This window comes from Triticum urartu, chromosome 3A (assembly GCF_056163025.1).
Source record: "Triticum urartu cultivar PI428250 chromosome 3A, HENAU_Tu73, whole genome shotgun sequence".
NCBI classification, from domain to species: domain Eukaryota; kingdom Viridiplantae; phylum Streptophyta; class Magnoliopsida; order Poales; family Poaceae; genus Triticum; species Triticum urartu.
This window is the reverse complement of record NC_141875.1, coordinates 507,278,790-507,296,834: the sequence shown is the minus strand read 5'-3', so window position 1 is coordinate 507,296,834 and position 18,045 is coordinate 507,278,790. Positions and strand designations below refer to the sequence as shown.

General features: G+C 48.1%; 1 pseudogene; it reads right to left on the bottom strand.

The window, feature by feature from the left end:
• Positions 1-14,770: 14,770 nt before the first annotated feature.
• Positions 14,771-17,669, bottom strand: LOC147980294 (uncharacterized; annotated as a pseudogene).
• Positions 17,670-18,045: the final 376 nt, after the last annotated feature.

Genomic DNA, 18,045 nt, shown 5'->3' with positions numbered 1-18,045 from the left:
CTCTCTAAATATGTATGGTTTATTAGTGCAGAGAAAATAAGCTTTATACGATCTTGTGATGTGGAAGAAATAAAAGCGACGGACTGCATAATAAAGGTCCATATCACAAGTTGCAATATAAAGTGATGTTCTTTCGCATTAAGATTTTGTGCATCCAACCATAAAAGCACATGACAATCTCTGCTTCCCTCTGCGAAGGGCCTATCTATTATTCTTGTCTTATACTTCATATAAGAGTCATGGTGATCTTCACCTTTACTTTTTACATTTTATCCTTTGGCAAGCACAATGTGTTGGAAAGATCCTGATATATATAGCTAATTGGATGTAAGTTTTCATGAACTATTACTGTTGACATTACCCTTGAGGTAAAAGGTTGGGAGGCAAAACTATAAGCCCCTATCTTTCTCTGTGTCCGACTGAAACTTCATACCCATAAATATTGCGTGAGTGTTAGCAATTGTGAAAGACTAAATGATAGTTGAGTATGTGGACTTGCTGAAAAGCTCTTATATTGACTCTTTCTGATGTTATGATAAATTACAATTGCCTCAATGACAGATGTCGGTGTCAAAACCGGCGGATCTTGGGTAGGGGGTCCCGAACTGTGCGTCTAGGATCGATGGTAACAGGAGACGGGGGACACGATGTTTACCCAGGTTCGGGCCCTGTATATGGAGGTAAACCCTACGTCCTGCTTGATTGATATTGATGAATATGAGTGTTACAAGAGTGGATCTACCACGAGATCGTAATGGCTAAACCCTAGAAGTCTATCCTATGTGGGTATGGTAATGAGTATATCTGTGCTCCTTTCCGGACTATCCCCTTCGGTTTATATATACACCGAGAGGATCTAGGGTTTACATGGAGTCGGTTACATAAGAAGGAATCTTCGGTCGCCAAGCTTGCCTTCCATGCCAAGTAGAGTCCAATCCGGACACGGTGCAGTCTTCGGCCTTCATGTCTTCACAGCCCATCAGTCCGGCCGATGGATAACAGGCCGGACGCCCGAGGACCCCTTACTCCAGGACTCCCTCAGTAGCGCCTGAACCTGGCTTTTAATGACGAGGAGTCCGGCGCGCTGATTGTCTTCGGCATTGTAAGGTGGGTTCCCTTTTCTCCGAACTCCCAGATAGTCTTCGGATGCAATGATCGTATCCTGACCTGTTACACACCATACACAACCGCAGAGAGAATATAATATTTGCACGAATCTAATCTGTTGACAGCTTTTTTCCAACACGTCATAGCGTTTATCCGGTTATAATTTCGAACCGTTTTTCTTCTGCCATTCCATGCTTCGAGGTGTGGTTGCTATTGGCATGTCTTGTCAAAACAGAGATCATGTCCCCTTATTATGGGATTCTCATCAATGCGGGCATGGGTAACTCAACCGCGCCTTTTACACAGCCCTAGGGAACCGGCGAATCCTAAGGCGAGTGAGGAGGCGTTTTAATATTTGTTGGCATTATAAGGGGATAAGGATTCCCCCTCCACTTCTCACACTCTCTCTCCGTCTCCGCCTTTCCGATCTCAAGCTCCAGCGCCCGAGTTCTTATCTCCTTTCCACTCAAGCAACCATGTCCGGATCTGGTGGTCAGGGAAAGTGGATGGTCTCCTCCATCAGGGAGGAGGACATTACTAAGCTCCGGGCGGCCGGATATTTGGCAAAAGAGATCGCCCATCGTCTACCAACCGAGGGTCAAGTAGTCCCATGCTGGAGCCCATAGAGAGGGTGGTATTCATCCCCCATTTCTTCCGCGGGCTAGGGTTTCCACTCCACCCTTTCGTCCGCGGGCTGATGTACTACTATGGGATAGATTTCCATGATCTGTCCCCGAATTCCTTCCTCAACATCTCGGCGTTTATCATCGTGTGCGAGGCCTTCCTCCGCATCCATCCCCACTTCGGGCTGTGGCTCAAAGTCTTCAACATGAAGCCGAAGGTGGTGGAAGGCTAGCATGCAGAGTGCGGAGGGGCCATGGTGAGCAAGCTATCCAACGTCTCTTGGCCCAAAGGCACCTTTGTGGAGACAGTAAAGGAATGGCAGAAGCAGTGGTTCTACATTACAGAACCTCATGGCACCACCTAGGCCGCAGCTGCCGAATTCCGCTCCAGTGCTCCCATGCGACTCACCTCCTGGGTCGAGAAGAGTCCGGACTGGTGTTCACCAGATGAGCTGATAGCGCTGCATACGCGCGTTCAAAGCATGGTGACCAAGGACATCAAGCTCGTTCACGTTATCCAGGTGATGCTGATCCGTTGGATTCTTCCATGTCAGCGCCGAAGCCACCCTTTATGGGAGTTCAATCCGAAGAAGCACCAGACCCTGAAAAGGCTCTTCGATACTTCTCATGAAGGGGACTAGAAGTTGCTCTTTAAGGGCAACGAGAAGCCACCGGCCACGGACTCAGACCGTGGTCACAATTGCAACCGCCCCGCCAACGAGGTATGTTACTTTTGATGTACTCCCAACTTAAATGTTTCGAGGATGATGTCTGAGATTTTAGTATTGTTCCCTTAGGACTGGGTGGAGAGGGCGAAGCGGATCCAGTGTCCGGCTCCGTTGCCCAAAGAACCAGTCATCCCGCGCCTGGCGAAGATGCTGGTGCCGGTGCCATATACGGCGCCGGAGAAGAAGGCCAAGAAGAAGGCCAAGGGGGCCAAGAGTGACCCCTGTCGCAAGGGCACTTCGGACGCAACGTCCGAAGACGACGAGGCCCATTCCTTTGTCCCTGAGGACAATGATGAGGAAGAGGATGAGGAGGAAAACAACCCTCCTCCCGAGGAGAGGAAGAAGAAGAGGGTGGCCTCGGCACATCTGGAGGTGAAAGCGCCCAAAAAAGGGAAGGGCACCCGAGCGGTCAACACCGCGTGGGACGCTGATAGTAGTTCGGAACGTCACCCCCGTACTAGGCCCCAGGCCGCATCGTAAGTGACATGGCTTATTCATGCGCATATCAGCCCTTTTCTTTTTATTATTCTAATATGGTTAATCCACACTATTGAAGTCCGGCCCGTGACCTTATCCAGTGATCCTCATCTGGAGGTTCGTTGGCTCCGTCGGAGATGGCGAGCATGTCGCCACCACCTGCTTACTCCCCCAGGGCCAGGGATGACACCGAAGTGTTATCCCGGAGGGCCGCTCCCAGGAGAGGATCCCAGGACGTTGTCCGGGAGGCGCAACAAGGCGGGACCTCCACTGCCGGACACACGGGGGAGTCAATCCCCATGGAGACTGGCAAAGAGGGTCGTATCCAGTTCGGCCCTCAGCCAAATATGATTCTGGAGACCAATATGGCTCCGGGGTCGGGCGAGCAGCCCCCTTTGAAGGAGGGGGTGCGTCGCCTCCACTGGTGGCTCCTATCCATCCAGGAGCGCCAAATGACCTGATGGGGGCGCTACGAAGCGCCTCCATTGTCGACGAGCACCGTATCCTTATGGGTGCGGTGATTGAGAAGGTTCAGTCCGCCAAGAGTGGACTGAATGAAGCCTGCAGCAACCTGTTAACAGGTTTTGAGGTAAGAAAGAGAAAAACCCCGTATAGTGCATAGCCCCTCAGACGTTGTCCGATGTTCGGCGAGGAGGACCGGACAGGGGATCAATCCTTAATTATAAGAGGCTGGCTGAATATGTATTGATAAGCAGGCGTCTTATTGGTCGCGACCTCGCATGCTGCCGAGGTCTCCGGGCTGAAGCGGAGGCTGGAGCGGACCGAGAACGAGCTCGGCGAGGTTAAGGTTCGGCTCTAGGAGAAGCAAGGTGAGGAACGACTTGCTATATGTTTGGGAAAGGATAAGCGTTGTATATTGACAGCGGTATTGTGATATGTGCAGAAGCCGTGACCAAGATCGAGGCCCTGAGGAAGGCCCTGGGCGAGGCCGACGAGCAGGCTGTCCAGCAGCAAGCCGCCCGTAAGAATCTAAATGCCCGGGTCAAAGAAGTCCACCAGGAGCTCCAGGATGCGGTGAAAAAATGCGAGGCCTTGGAGCATGATTCGTTGGTTCGAGGGACCGAACTCGCCAAGGCTCGTCAGAGCGTGGAGACCGCACAGAATGAGGCCCAGGTCGCCCTCTAGGAGATCCAGGAGGCCAAGAAGATCACAGCGGGTAAGGCATTTAAGATGCAAAGCAAGTATGCGGAGTGGCAATACCTTTTACTAACCCGGGTCCGGAGTTCCCTAGGGGCTTTTGCGGATTTGCCACGCAGTGTATCAGACGCCGTGGAGTTTTATCGAGCCGAAGGAGGGGGTTCTTCAGAGAGGCTCTTCTGGTCGCAGTATGCGGCACTAGAGCATCCCATGTCCTTCACTGATCAGCTGAAACAGCTGGTGGAGCTGCATAGGGTGGCCGAACTAGCCATTAAGGATTTGATAATCCGGCTATGGCCAGCCGAAGCTATGCCTAGCAACTACTTCGGGCTCGTGAGGTGGATGGTGAATGCATGTCCTCGGCTGGACGTTATCAAGTGCTCCGTCTGTATTGAAGGTGCATGTATGGCTTTCGCTCGCTGCAAGATGTGGTGGGCAAATATGAACGTTGTTGAAGTCGCGAGCGGACCGCCGGAGGGCAAGGAGCACCGCACGCCTGAGAGATATTTCGAGGATGTCATAGAAGGGTCTCGACTTGTGGCGACGCAATGTTCATGGGACATTGCATTTGAATAAATGTATTCATGTTGCTTTTGTATCATGGGAACAAAGCCAGTTTTTGTGAAGTAATTTTATTATGCTTTGAATTGTTTCCTCCTATGTGGCCGTGTTGTGTGTAATCTGAGGGTTGGCCAGTCGTCGGCTTCTGCCCTCATGTAGATAGTACGGAGGTGTTCGGGATGGAATCTAAACAATCTTGATCCAATTACATGGTCCTTTGAAGGAGTTGTTTAGCAAAACGAACAAGGCAATCAAACTTCATGGCTTTAACGCCCTCACTTAGCCATAGGAGTTTTATAATAAAGCATGGGAGCAGCCCCTGGTTTAGGCCAGAGTACTATCAACATCTGATCGGGAAGTGCCGATCTCTCGCGTAACGCGGAAAAAATCTCCAACGATTTGTAACCCTCGAGTAGCTGAACGGCTCTCACCACATCATGACAGTCAGTTTTCGGCTTTCTCTACTAAGGTGCTCGTCTGGTCAAAACCAGGGCACAATCGCAGTAGTTCTCCCTTTACTACCCTAGCCGATGGAGCAGAACGTAGGGTAGCAAGCACAGGAGCCGGGCAACCCAACTATTGACCAAAGGCATGATTCGGAGCCAATGCATATAATGCTAAACTCGGGGTGCCGAACTTATATATAAGGAGTGTTCGGACTGTGCTGCCATATTGTGGGGCAATAGGTAGCCCCTGGCTCATATGAAACGTAAAAGAATGTCGATGCAGCAAATAAGCGGATCGAAATAAAACGAAGTAAGAAGCGAAAACCACAGGAACTTGGCCACGAACCATTTTTATTATAACTGGATGGATACGTCCAGGCATATCTTGTACAGATGGTGCGAGAAGTATCTGGCCGTTTAACATGCCGGAATCAATAGGGCGCGGCTTGTGGGTCCTGAGAAATAAGTATGAATACCGTCAAGAAGAACGTATAAAGGTTACCCTACACACCTGTGTTGCTTGCCTCCGTTGTATTTCAGTCCTTCTAAAGGACTTGACCTCAGGCCCGCGGAAAAAAGTGCCTGAAACAAGAAAAAAAAGGTATGTGTGTCCGAGATCGGTCTGGCCGAATTGTAGACCCCGGGTTATCTCGTGCCTCCGTCGATGTCCATGGAATTTTGATTGTGTAATTGTGTACGCGTGGTGCGAATGCTACTACCTCGTTGAGGCTGGGACGGAGGCCGAATTGCTAATCGAGCTCTTGACGAGCCGCGCTGTCCTATTGCAGTGTTGTCCGGACCTTCTTAATGGTGTCCAGGGGCTCGGCAGTTGGATTATAATGCTGCTTGAGAAGGCCGCTCTATACTCCTGCTGGTAGGGCGGTGGTTTGCACCTCTGTTCGGAGGGAGCGTTCCGTATTGCCATTGACTGTTATTGTTGGGTTTCGTAGTAATTTCAAAAAATTTCCTACGATCACGCAAGATCATGATGATGCATAGCAACGAGAGGGGAGAGTATGATCTACGTACCTTGTAGATCGACAACGGAAGCGTTTGGTTGATGTAGTCGTACGTCTCCACGGCCCGACCGATCAAGCACCAAAACTACGGCACCTCCGAGTTCGAGCACACGTTCAGCTCGATGACGATCCCCGGACTCCGATCCAGCAAAGTGTCGGGGAAGAGTTCCGTCAGCACGACGGCGTGGTGACGATCTTGATGTACTACTACAGCAGGGCTTCGCCTAAACACCGCTACAATATTATCGAGGTCTATGGTGGAAGGGGGCACCGCACACGGCTAAGAATATGATCATGTGGATCAACTTGTCTCTCTCTGGGGTGCCCCTGCCTCCGTATATAAAGGACTAAAGGGGGGGTGCGGCCGGCCTAGGAGAGGCGCACCAGGAGAGTCCTACTCCCTCTGGGAGTAGGATTCCCCCCCCCCCCAATCCTATTTGGAATAGGATTCGCGGAGGGGGGAAAGAGAGAGAGGGGCCGGCCCCCTCTCCTTGTCCTATTCGGACCAAGGGAGGGGAGGGGCACGCGGCCCATGTTGGGCTGCCTCTTCTCTTTTCCACTAGGGCCCACTATGGCCCATATAGCTCCCGGGGGTTCCGGTAACCTCCCGGTACTTCGGTAAAATCCCGATTTCACCCGGAACACTTCCGATATCCAAACATAGGCTTCCAATATATCAATCTTTATGTCTCGACCATTTTGAGACTCCTCGTCATGTCCGTGATCACATCCGGGACTCCGAACAACCTTCGGTACATCAAAATGCATAAACTCATAATATAACTGTCATCGTAACCTTAAGCGTGCGGACCCTACGGGTTCAAGAACAATGTAGACATGACCGAGACACGTCTCCGGTCAATAACCAATAGCGGGACCTGGATGCCCATATTGGCTCCTACACATTCTACGAAGATCTTTATCGGTCAGACCACATAACAACATACGTTGTTCCCTTTGTCATCGATATGTTACTTGCCCGAGATTCGATCATCGGTATCCCATACCTAGTTCAATCTCGTTACCGGCAAGTCTCTTTACTCGTTCTGTAATACATCATCCCGCAACTAAATCATTAGTTGCAATGCTTGCAAGGCTTAAGTGATGTGCATTACCGAGAGGGCCCAGAGATACCTCTCCGACAATCGGAGTGACAAATCCTAATCTCAAAATACGCCAACCCAACATGTACCTTTGGAGACACCTGTAGAGCTCCTTTATAATCACCCAGTTACATTGTGACGTTTGGTAGCACACAAAGTGTTCCTCTGGCAAATGGGAGTTGCATAATCTCATAGTCATAGGAACATGTATAAGTCATGAAGAAAGCAATAGCAACATACTAAACGATCGGGTGCTAAGCTAATGGAATGGGTCATGTCAATCAGATCATTCAACTAATTATGTGATCCTGTTAATCAAATGACAACTCTTTGTCCATGGTCAGGAAACATAACCATCTTTGATTAACAAGCTAGTCTAGTAGAGGCATACTAGTGACACTCTGTTTGTCTATGTATTCACACATGTATTATGTTTCCGGCTAATACAATTCTAGCATGAATAATAAACATTTATCATGATATAAGGAAATAAATAATAACTTTATTATTGCCTCTAGGGCATATTTCCTTTAGTCTTCCACTTGCACTAGAGTCAACAATCTAGATTACACAGTAATGATTCTAACACCCATGGAGTCTTGGTGCTGATCATGTTTTGCTCGTGGAAGAGGCTTAGTCAACGGGTCTGCAACATGCAAATCTCTATGTCTCCCACCTGGACTAGATCCCGGATGGAGTTGAAGCGTCTCTTGATGTGCTTGGTTCTCTTGTGAAATCTGGATTCCTTCGCCAAGGCAATTGCACCAGTATTGTCACAAAAGATTTTCATTGAACCCGATGCACTAGGTACGATACCTAGATCGGATATGAACTCCTTCATCCAGACTCCTTCCTTTTCTGCTTCTGAAGCAGCTATGTATTCCGCTTCACACGTAGATCCCGCCACGACACTTTGTTTAGAACTGCACCAACTGACAGCTCCACCGTTTAATGTAAACACGTATCCGGTTTGCGATTTAGAATCGTCCGGATCAGTGTCAAAGCTTGCATCAACGTAACCGTTTACGATGAGCTCTTTGTCACCTCCATATATGAGAAACATATCCTTAGTCCTTTTCAGGTACTTCAGGATGTTCTTGACCGCTTTCCAGTGATCCACTCCTGGATTACTTTGGTACCTCCCTGCTAGACTTATAGCAAGGCGCACATTAGGTCTGGTACACAGCATTGCATACATGATAGAGCCTATGGCTGAAGCATAGGGAACATCTTTCATCTTCTCTCTATCTTCTGGAGTGGTCGGGCATTGAGTCTTACTCAACTTCACACCTTGTAACACAGGCAAGAACCCTTTCTTCGCTTGATCCATTTTGAACTTCTTCAAAATCTTGTCAAGGTATGTGCTTTGTGAAAGTCCAATTAAACGTCTCGATCTATCTCTATAGATCTTTATGCCTAATATGTAAGCAGCTTCACCGAGGTCTTTCATTGAAAAACTCTTATTCAAGTATCCTTTTATGCTATCCAGAAATTCTATATCATTTCCAATCAGTAATATGTCATCCACATATAATATCAGAAATGCTACAGAGCTCCCACTCACTTTCTTGTAAATACAGGCTTCTCCAAAAGTCTGTATAAAACCAAATGCTTTGATCACACTATCAAAGCATTTATTCCAACTCCGAGAGGCTTGCACCAGTCCATAAATGGATCGCTGGAGCTTGCACACTTTGTTAGCTCCCTTTGGATCGACAAAACCTTCCGGTTGCATCATATACAACTCTTCTTCCAGAAATCCATTCAGGAATGCAGTTTTGACATCCATCTGCCAAATTTCATAATCATAAAATGCGGCAACTGCTAACATGATTCGGACAGACTTAAGCATCGCTACGGGTGAGAAGGTCTCATCGTAGTCAATCCCTTGAACTTGCCGAAACCCTTTTGCGACAAGTCGAGCTTTGTAGACAGTAATATTACCGTCGGCGTCAGTCTTCTTCTTGAAGATCCATTTATTCTCAATTGCTTGCCGATCATCGGGCAAGTCAACCAAAGTCCATACTTTGTTCTCATACATGGATCCCATCTCAGATTTCATGGCTTCAAGCCATTTTGCGGAATCTAGGCTCACCATCGCTTCTTCATAGTTCGTAGGTTCATCATGATCTAGTAGCATGACTTCCAGAACAGGATTACCGTACCACTCTGGTGCGGATCTTACTCTGGTTGATCTACGAGGTTCAGTAGTATCTTGTTCTGAAGTTTCATGATCATCATCATTAGCTTCCTCACTAATTGGTGTAGGTGTCACAGAAACAGTTTTCTGTGATGCACTACTTTCCAATAAGGGAGCAGGTACAGTTACCTCGTCAAGTTCTACTTTCCTCCCACTCACTTCTTTCGAGAGAAACTCCTTCTCTAGAAAGTTTCCGAACTTGGCAACAAAAGTCTTGCCTTCGGATCTGTGATAGAAGGTGTATCCAATAGTCTCCTTTGGATATCCTATGAAGACACATTTCTCCGATTTGGGTTCGAGCTTATCAGGTTGAAGCTTTTTCACATAAGCATCGCAGCCCCAAACTTTCAGAAACGACAACTTTGGTTTCTTGCCAAACCATAGTTCATAAGGCGTCATCTCAACGGATTTTGATGGTGCCCTATTTAACGTGAATGTGGCCGTCTCCAAAGCATAACCCCAAAACGATAGCGGTAAATCAGTAAGAGACATCATAGATCGCACCATATCTAGTAAAGTGCGATTACGACGTTCGGACACACCATTACGCTGTGGTGTTCCGGGTGGCGTGAGTTGCGAAACTATTCCGCATTGTTTCAAATGTACACCAAACTCGTAACTCAAATATTCTCCTCCACGATCAGATCGTAGAAACTTTATTTTCTTGTTACGATGATTTTCAACTTCACTCTGAAATTCTTTGAACTTTTCAAATGTTTCGGACTTATGTTTCATTAAGTAGATATACCCATATCTGCTTAAATCATCTGCGAAGGTGAGAAAATAACAATATCCGCCACGAGCCTCAATATTCATCGGACCACATACATCTGTATGTATGATTTCCAACAAATCTGTTGCTCTCTCCATAGTACCGGAGAATGGTGTTTTAGTCATCTTGCCCATAAGGCACGGTTCGCAAGTACCAAGTGATTCATAATCAAGTGGTTCCAAAAGTCCATCAGTATGGAGTTTCTTCATGCGCTTTACACCGATATGACCTAAACGGCAGTGCCACAAATAAGTTGCACTATCATTATCAACTCTGCATCTTTTGGTTTCAACATTATGAATATGTGTGTTACTACTATCGAGATTTAATAAGAATAGACCACTCTTCAAGGGTGCATGACCATAAAAGATATTACTCATATAAATAGAACAACCATTATTCTCTGATTTAAATGAATAACCGTCTCGCATCAAACAAGATCCAGATATAATGTTCATGCTTAACGCTGGCACCAAATAACAATTATTTAGGTCTAATATTAATCCCGAAGGTAGATGTAGAGGTAGTGCGCCGACTGCGATCACATCGACTTTGGAACCGTTTCCTACGCGCATCGTCACCTCATCCTTAGCCAATCTTCGCTTAATCCGTAGTCCCTGTTTCGAGTTGCAAATATTAGCAATAGAACCAGTATCAAATACCCAGGTGCTACTACGAGCATTAGTAAGGTACACATCAATAACATGTATATCACATATACCTGTGTTCACCTTGCCATCCTTCTTATCCGCCAAATACTTTGGGCAGTTCCGCTTCCAGTGACCAGTATGCTTGCAGTAGAAGCACTCAATTTCAGGCTTAGGTCCAGACTCGGGTTTCTTCTCTTGAGCAGCAACTTGCTTGCTGTTCTTCTTGAAGTTCCCCTTCTTCTTCCCTTTGCCCTTTTTCTTGAAACTAGTGGTCTTGTTGACCATCAACACTTGATGCTCCTTCTTGATTTCTACCTCCGCAGCTTTCAGCATTGCGAAGAGCTCGGGAATAGTCTTATTCATCCCTTGCATATTATAGTTCATCACGAAGCTCTTGTAGCTTGGTGGCAGTGATTGGAGAATTCTGTCAATGACGCAATCATCTGGAAGATTAACTCCCATCTGAATCAAGTGATTATTATACCCAGACATTCTGAGTATATGCTCACTGACAAAACTTTTCTCCTCCATCTTGCAGCTATAGAACTTATTGGAGACTTCATATCTCTCAATCCGGGCATTTGCTTGAAATATTAACTTCAACTCCTGGAACATCTCATATGCTCCATGACGTTCAAAACGTCGTTGAAGTCCCGGTTCTAAGCCGTAAAGCATGGCACACTGAACTATAGAGTAGTCATCAGCTTTGCTCTGCCAGACATTCACAACATCTGGTGTTGCTCCAGCAGCAGGCCTAGCACCCAGCGGTGCTTCCAGGACGTAATTCTTCTGTGCAGGAATGAGGATAATCCTCAAGTTACGGACCCAGTCCGTGTAATTGCTACCATCATCTTTCAACTTTGCTTTCTCAAGGAACACATTAAAATTCAACGGAACAACGGCACGGGCCATTTATCTACAATCATACATAAATAAGCAAGATACTATAAGGTACTAAGTTCATGATAAATTTAGGTTCAATTAATCATATTACTTAAAGAACTCCCACTTAGATAGATATCCCTCTAATCCTCTAAGTGATTACGTGATCCAAATTAACTAAACCATGTCCGATCATCACGTGAGATGGAGTAGTTTCATTGGTGAACATCACTATGTTGATCAGATCTACTATATGATTCACGCTCGACCTTTCGGTCTCCGTGTTCCGAGGCCATATCTGTATATGCTTGGCTCGTCAAGTATAACCTGAGTATTCCGCGTGTGCAACTGTTTTGCACCCGTTGTATTTGAACGTAGAGCCTATCACACCCGATCATCACGTGGTGTCTCAGCACGAAGAACTTTCGCAATGGTGCATACTCAGGGAGAACACTTCTTGATAATTTAGTGAGAGATCATCTTATAATGCTACCGTCAATCAAAGCAAGATAAGATGCATAAAAGATAAACATCACATGCAATCAATATAAGTGATATGATATGGCCATCATCATCTTGTGCTTGTGATCTCCATCTCCGAAGCACTGTAATGATCATCTCATAAAATCATGTTTTTGACCATATCACATCACAACATGCCCTGCAAAAACAAGTTAGACGTCCTCTACTTTGTTGTTGCATGTTTTACGTGGCTGCTACGGGCTTAAGCAAGAACCAATCTTACCTATGCATCAAAAACCACAACGATAGTTTGTCAAGTTGGTGCTGTTTTAACCTTCGCAAGGACCGGGCGTAGCCACACTCAGTTCAACTAAAGTTGGAGAAACTGTCACCCGCAAGCCACCTATGTGCAAAGCACGTCGGGAGAACCGGTCTCGCGTAAGCGTACGCGTAATGTCGGTCCGGGCCGCTTCATCCAACAATACCGCCGAACCAAAGTATGACATGCTGGTAAGCAGTATGACTTATATCGCCCACAACTCACTTGTGTTCTACTCGTGCATATAACATCAACATATAAAACCTAGGCTCGGATGCCACTGTTGGGTTTCGTAGTAATTTCAAAAAAATTCCTACGATCACGCAAGATCATGATGATGCATAGCAACGAGAGGGGAGAGTATGATCTACGTACCTTGTAGATCGACAACGGAAGCGTTTGGTTGATGTAGTTGTACGTCTCCACGGCCCGACCGATCAAGCACCGAAACTACGGCACCTCCGAGTTCGAGCACACGTTCAGCTCGATGACGATCCCCGGACTTCGATCCAGCAAAGTGTCGGGGAAGAGTTCTGTCAGCACGACGGCGTGGTGACGATCTTGATGTACTACTGCAGCAGGGCTTCGCCTAAACACCGCTACAATATTATCGAGGTCTATGGTGGAAGGGGACACCGCACACGGCTAAGAATATGATCACGTGGATCAACTTGTCTGTCTCTGGGGTGCCCCTGCCTCCATATATAAAGGACTAAAGGGGGGTGCGGCCGGCCTAGGAGAGGCGCGCCAGGAGAGTCCTACTCCCTCTGGGAGTAGGATTCCCCCCCCCCCCCAATCCTATTTGGACTAGGATTCACGGAGGGGGGGAAAGAGAGAGAGGAGCCGGCCCCCTCTCCTTGTCCTATTCGGACCAAGGGAGGGGAGGGGCGCGCGGCCCATGTTGGGCTGCCTCTTCTCTTTTTCACTAGGGCCCACTATGGCCCATATAGCTCCCGGGGGGTTCCGGTAACCTCCCGGTACTCCGATAAAATCTCGATTTCACCCGGAACACTTCCGATATCCAAACATAGGCTTCCAATATATCAATCTTTATGTCTCGACCATTTCGAGACTCCTCGTCATGTCCGTGATCACATCCGGGACTCCGAACAACCTTCGGTACATCAAAATGCATAAACTCATAATATAACTGTCATTGTAACCTTAAGCGTGCGGACCCTACGGGTTCGAGAACAATGTAGACATGACCGAGACACGTCTCCGGTCAATAACCAATAGCGGGACCTGGATGCCCATATTGGCTCCTACACATTCTACGAAGATCTTTATCGGTCAGACCGCATAACAACATACGTTGTTCCCTTTGTCATCGGTATGTTACTTGCCCGAGATTCGATCGTCGGTATCCCATACCTAGTTCAATCTCGTTACTGGCAAGTCTCTTTACTCGTTCTGTAATACATCATCCCGCAACTAACTCATTAGTTGCAATGCTTGCAAGGCTTAAGTGATGTGCATTACCGAGAGGGCCCAGAGATACCTCTCCGACAATCGGAGTGACAAATCCTAATCTCAAAATACGCCAACCCAACATGTACCTTTGGAGACACCTGTAGAGCTCCTTTATAATCACCCAGTTACGTTGTGACGTTTGGTAGCACACAAAGTGTTCCTCTGGCAAACGGGAGTTGCATAATCTCATAGTCATAGGAACATGTATAAGTCATGAAGAAAGCAATAGCAACATACTAAACGATCGGGTGCTAAGCTAATGGAATGGGTCATGTCAATCAGATCATTCAACTAATGATGTGATCCTATTAATCAAATGACAACTCTTTGTCCATGGTCAGGAAACATAACCATCTTTGATTAACAAGCTAGTCTAGTAGAGGCATACTAGTGACACTCTGTTTGTCTATGTATTCACACATGTATTATGTTTCCGGCTAATACAATTCTAGCATGAATAATAAACATTTATCATTATATAAGGAAATAAATAATAACTTTATTATTGCCTCTAGGGCATATTTCCTTCAGTTATGACGCCGCGTGGACCGGGCATCTTGAGCTTGAGATAAGCATAGTGTGGCACTGCGTTGAATCTAGCAAACGCGGTTCGTCCGAGCAGTGCGTGGTAGCCACTGCGGAAGGGGACGATATCGAAGATTAACTCTTCGCTTCGGAAGTTTCCGGAGAACCGAAGACCACCTCCAGCGTGATTGAGCCCGTACAGCGGGCCTCTACACCTGGTATGACTCATTTAAAGGTAGTCTTTCTTGGTTTGATTCGCGAGGGATTAATGCCCATCTTTCGTACTGTATCCTGATATAGCAGGTTGAGTCTGCTTCTGCCATCCATCAGGACTCGTGTTAGGTGGAATCCGTTGATGATTGGGTCAAGGACCAGTGCGGCCGAGCCACCGTGGCGGATACTAGTCGGATGATCTCGTCGATCGAAGGTGATCGGAAATGATGACCACGGATTGAACTTTGCGGCGACTGGCTCTACCGCATAGACGTCCTTGAGTGCTCGTTTGCGCTCCTTTCTGGGGATGTGCGTGGCGTATATCATGTTCATCGTTTTGACTTGGGCGGGGGGGATTTTTCTGTCCCCCGGTGTTCGGCTGCCGGGGTTGTTCATCCTCGTCCTCACTTTGTGAAGCCTTTTCTTTGTTTTCGGCATTTAACTTGCCAGCCTGCTTGAAGACCCAACAATCCCTGTTGGTATGATTGGCTTGCTTATCCGGGGTGCCATGAATTTGGCATGGACGGTCGAGTATACGGTCCAGGCTGGAAGGTCCTTCGTTATTTCTTTTGTAGGGTTTCTTCCGTTGGCTGGACTTGGAGTCACTGAATCCGGCATTGACTGTGGTGTCCTCGGTGTTGTCGCCACTGCTTCTGCGTTTGTGTCTGTTGCGCCGGAGCTTGCCGGTGCTGTTCTTGGCCTCGATGGGGTCTGCCTCACTGGCTGTGTTTTTGCTACGAGCCAGCCAGCTGTCCTCGCCTGCGCAAAAGTGGGTCATGAGTGTCGTAAGGGCTTCCATTGACTTCGGTTTTTCTTGTTCGAGGTGGCATGCTAGCCATTCGTCACGGATGCTGTGTTTCAAGGCTGCTAGGGCTTCGGCATTCGGACAGTCAACGATCTGGTTCTTTTTTGTTAGGAACCTAGTCCAGAATTTTCTGGCTGATTCTCCGGGTTGTTGAACTATGTGGCTTAGGTCATTGGCATCTGGTGGCCGGACATAGGTTCCTTGGAAGTTGTCGAGGAAAGCCTCTTCCAAGTCCTCCCAACTACCGATGGAGTTTTCAGGTAGGCTATTTAACCAGTGCCGAGCTGGTCCTTTGAGCTTTAATGGGAGGTACTTGATGGCGTGGAGGTCGTCTCCTCGGGCCATGTGGATGTGGAGGATGAAATCCTCGATCCATACCGCCGGGTCGGTTGTGCCGTCGTATGATTCGATATTGACGGGCTTGAACCCCTCGGGGAATTCATGATCCGGTACTTCATCTGTGAAGCAGAGCGGGTGTGCGGGGCCTCTATATCAGGCCGCATCGTGGCGGAGCTCGGATGGAGTTCGTCTACGGCGTTCGGCCCGAGCGTGGTTAGGTTTGTCATGTCCGAATAGGTAGCCGTCATCGTGCTTCGAGGCACGTCCTCGCGATCCGTAAATTGATCTTGTGTGTCCTGCTCTACTGTCCAGAGTCTGTCGGAGGTCGTACATATGACTCCAGACCCTTCCGTCCCTATTTTGGCGGGGTGGTGGAGCGGTCTGCTGTTCGGCCCGAGTTGCCGCTTTATCCCGACCGAAGGGGTGGCCGTTCAGCCGTCCTGTCCCGACCACGTGGTGGTCGGTCCGTACTACGCGAGGGAGATATGTGCTCCGACGCCTCCTCATCGAATTGAGGTAGGAGTCTGCGTTTCGGGTAGCTCTTGGCTGGGCGGTTGAGGCCGTGTTCCTCGGCTGTCACGACGTCGGTCCATCTGTCGACGAGCAGGTCTTGTTCAGCTTGAAGCTGTTGTTGTTTCTTTTTCAGGCTCCTTGCCGTGGCTATGAGCTGAAGCTTAAAGCGCTCCTGCTCTAGAGGATCCTCAAGCACGATGAAATCTTCGTTGCCAAGGCTTGTCTCCTCCTCGGAGGGTGGACGGTAACTATCATCCTCCGGGTCATCTTCTATGGTCTGTTCTTCGGGGTTGTCTTGCCTGCTGTCGTGTTCCTGTTTGGATGTAGCCCCTACAGGGTCTTCATTGTTTTCGGCGTCGCCTGGAGTACTATTTTCTCCGGTGCCAGTGTTGCCGTCCTTTGAGCGGCGGGGCTTGGGGCGGCGTTTGGGCCGCCGGTGCTTGGACTGTGTCTCGGAGGTTTTATTCGCATGTGGCTCTTCTTTGTCGTCGCCAGATTCTTTAGGTGTATCAACCATGTACACGTCGTACGAAGAGGTAGTTGTCCAACGTCCAGTGAATGGCAGGTTTTGGCCTTGCTCCTTGTCGGCATTGTCGTCCATACCGTCGATGTCTTCGGAGCCATAGTCAAGCACGTCGGTTAGGTCATCGACGGTGGCTATGAAGTAGGTGGCGGGTGGGAAGCAAAATTCCTCATCATCCTTCTCTAGCTCGAACCGGACATAGTTTGGCTGTGATTCCTTCTCCAAGGACAAATTCTTTAAAGATTTTAGCATGTCACCCAAAGGCGAGTGCTGGAAAACGTCAGCGGCACTGAACTCGAAGATCGACAACCGATCTAGCTCGGTGTCCGCGGGTGTACACAGCCCAGAACTTATAGCCGAAGATGAGTCCGAAGTTCCGTTAAAGCGAATATTGCAGGGCGTTGAGTCCATGTGTGGCTCCAATGTCGCGGACTCAGAGGCCTCGGATGGCTTGATCTACTTCGACTCTAAGGTCGTTGCAGCCGCATGAGCCATCTCCTGGGTGTGATCCGATGACAGATTTAAGTCACTTTCATCGGGATGAGGGGGAGCGATCGCCGCGGGTTCAAATCCCTCGAAGATCAAGTCTTCATGGGTATCCAAGACATAGTTCAAGCTTCCGAATCTGACCTGATGGCCAGGGGCGTAGCTGTCGATCTGCTCCAGATGGCCAAGCGAGTTGGCCCATAGTGTGAAGCCGAATACGAAGATCTGTCCGGGGAGGAAGGTTCCTCTTTGGACAGAGTCATTAGTGAGGATTGAAGGGGCCATCGAGCCTTTTTTCGGCAGCACAGTGTAACTCTCAATGAAAGCACCAATGTCGGTGTCAAAACCGGCGGATCTCGGGTAGGGGGTCCCGAACTGTGCGTCTAGGATCGATGGTAACAGGAGACGGGGGACACGATGTTTACCCAGGTTCAGGCCCTCTCTATGGAGGTAAAACTCTATGTCCTGCTTGATTGATATTGATGAATATGAGTGTTACAAGAGTGGATCTACCACGAGATCGTAATGGCTAAACCTTAGAAGTGTAGCCTATGTGGGTATGGTAATGAGTATATGTGTGCTCCTTTCCGGACTATCCCCTTCGGTTTATATAGACACCGAGAGGATCTAGGGTTTACATGGAGTCGGTTACATAAGAAGG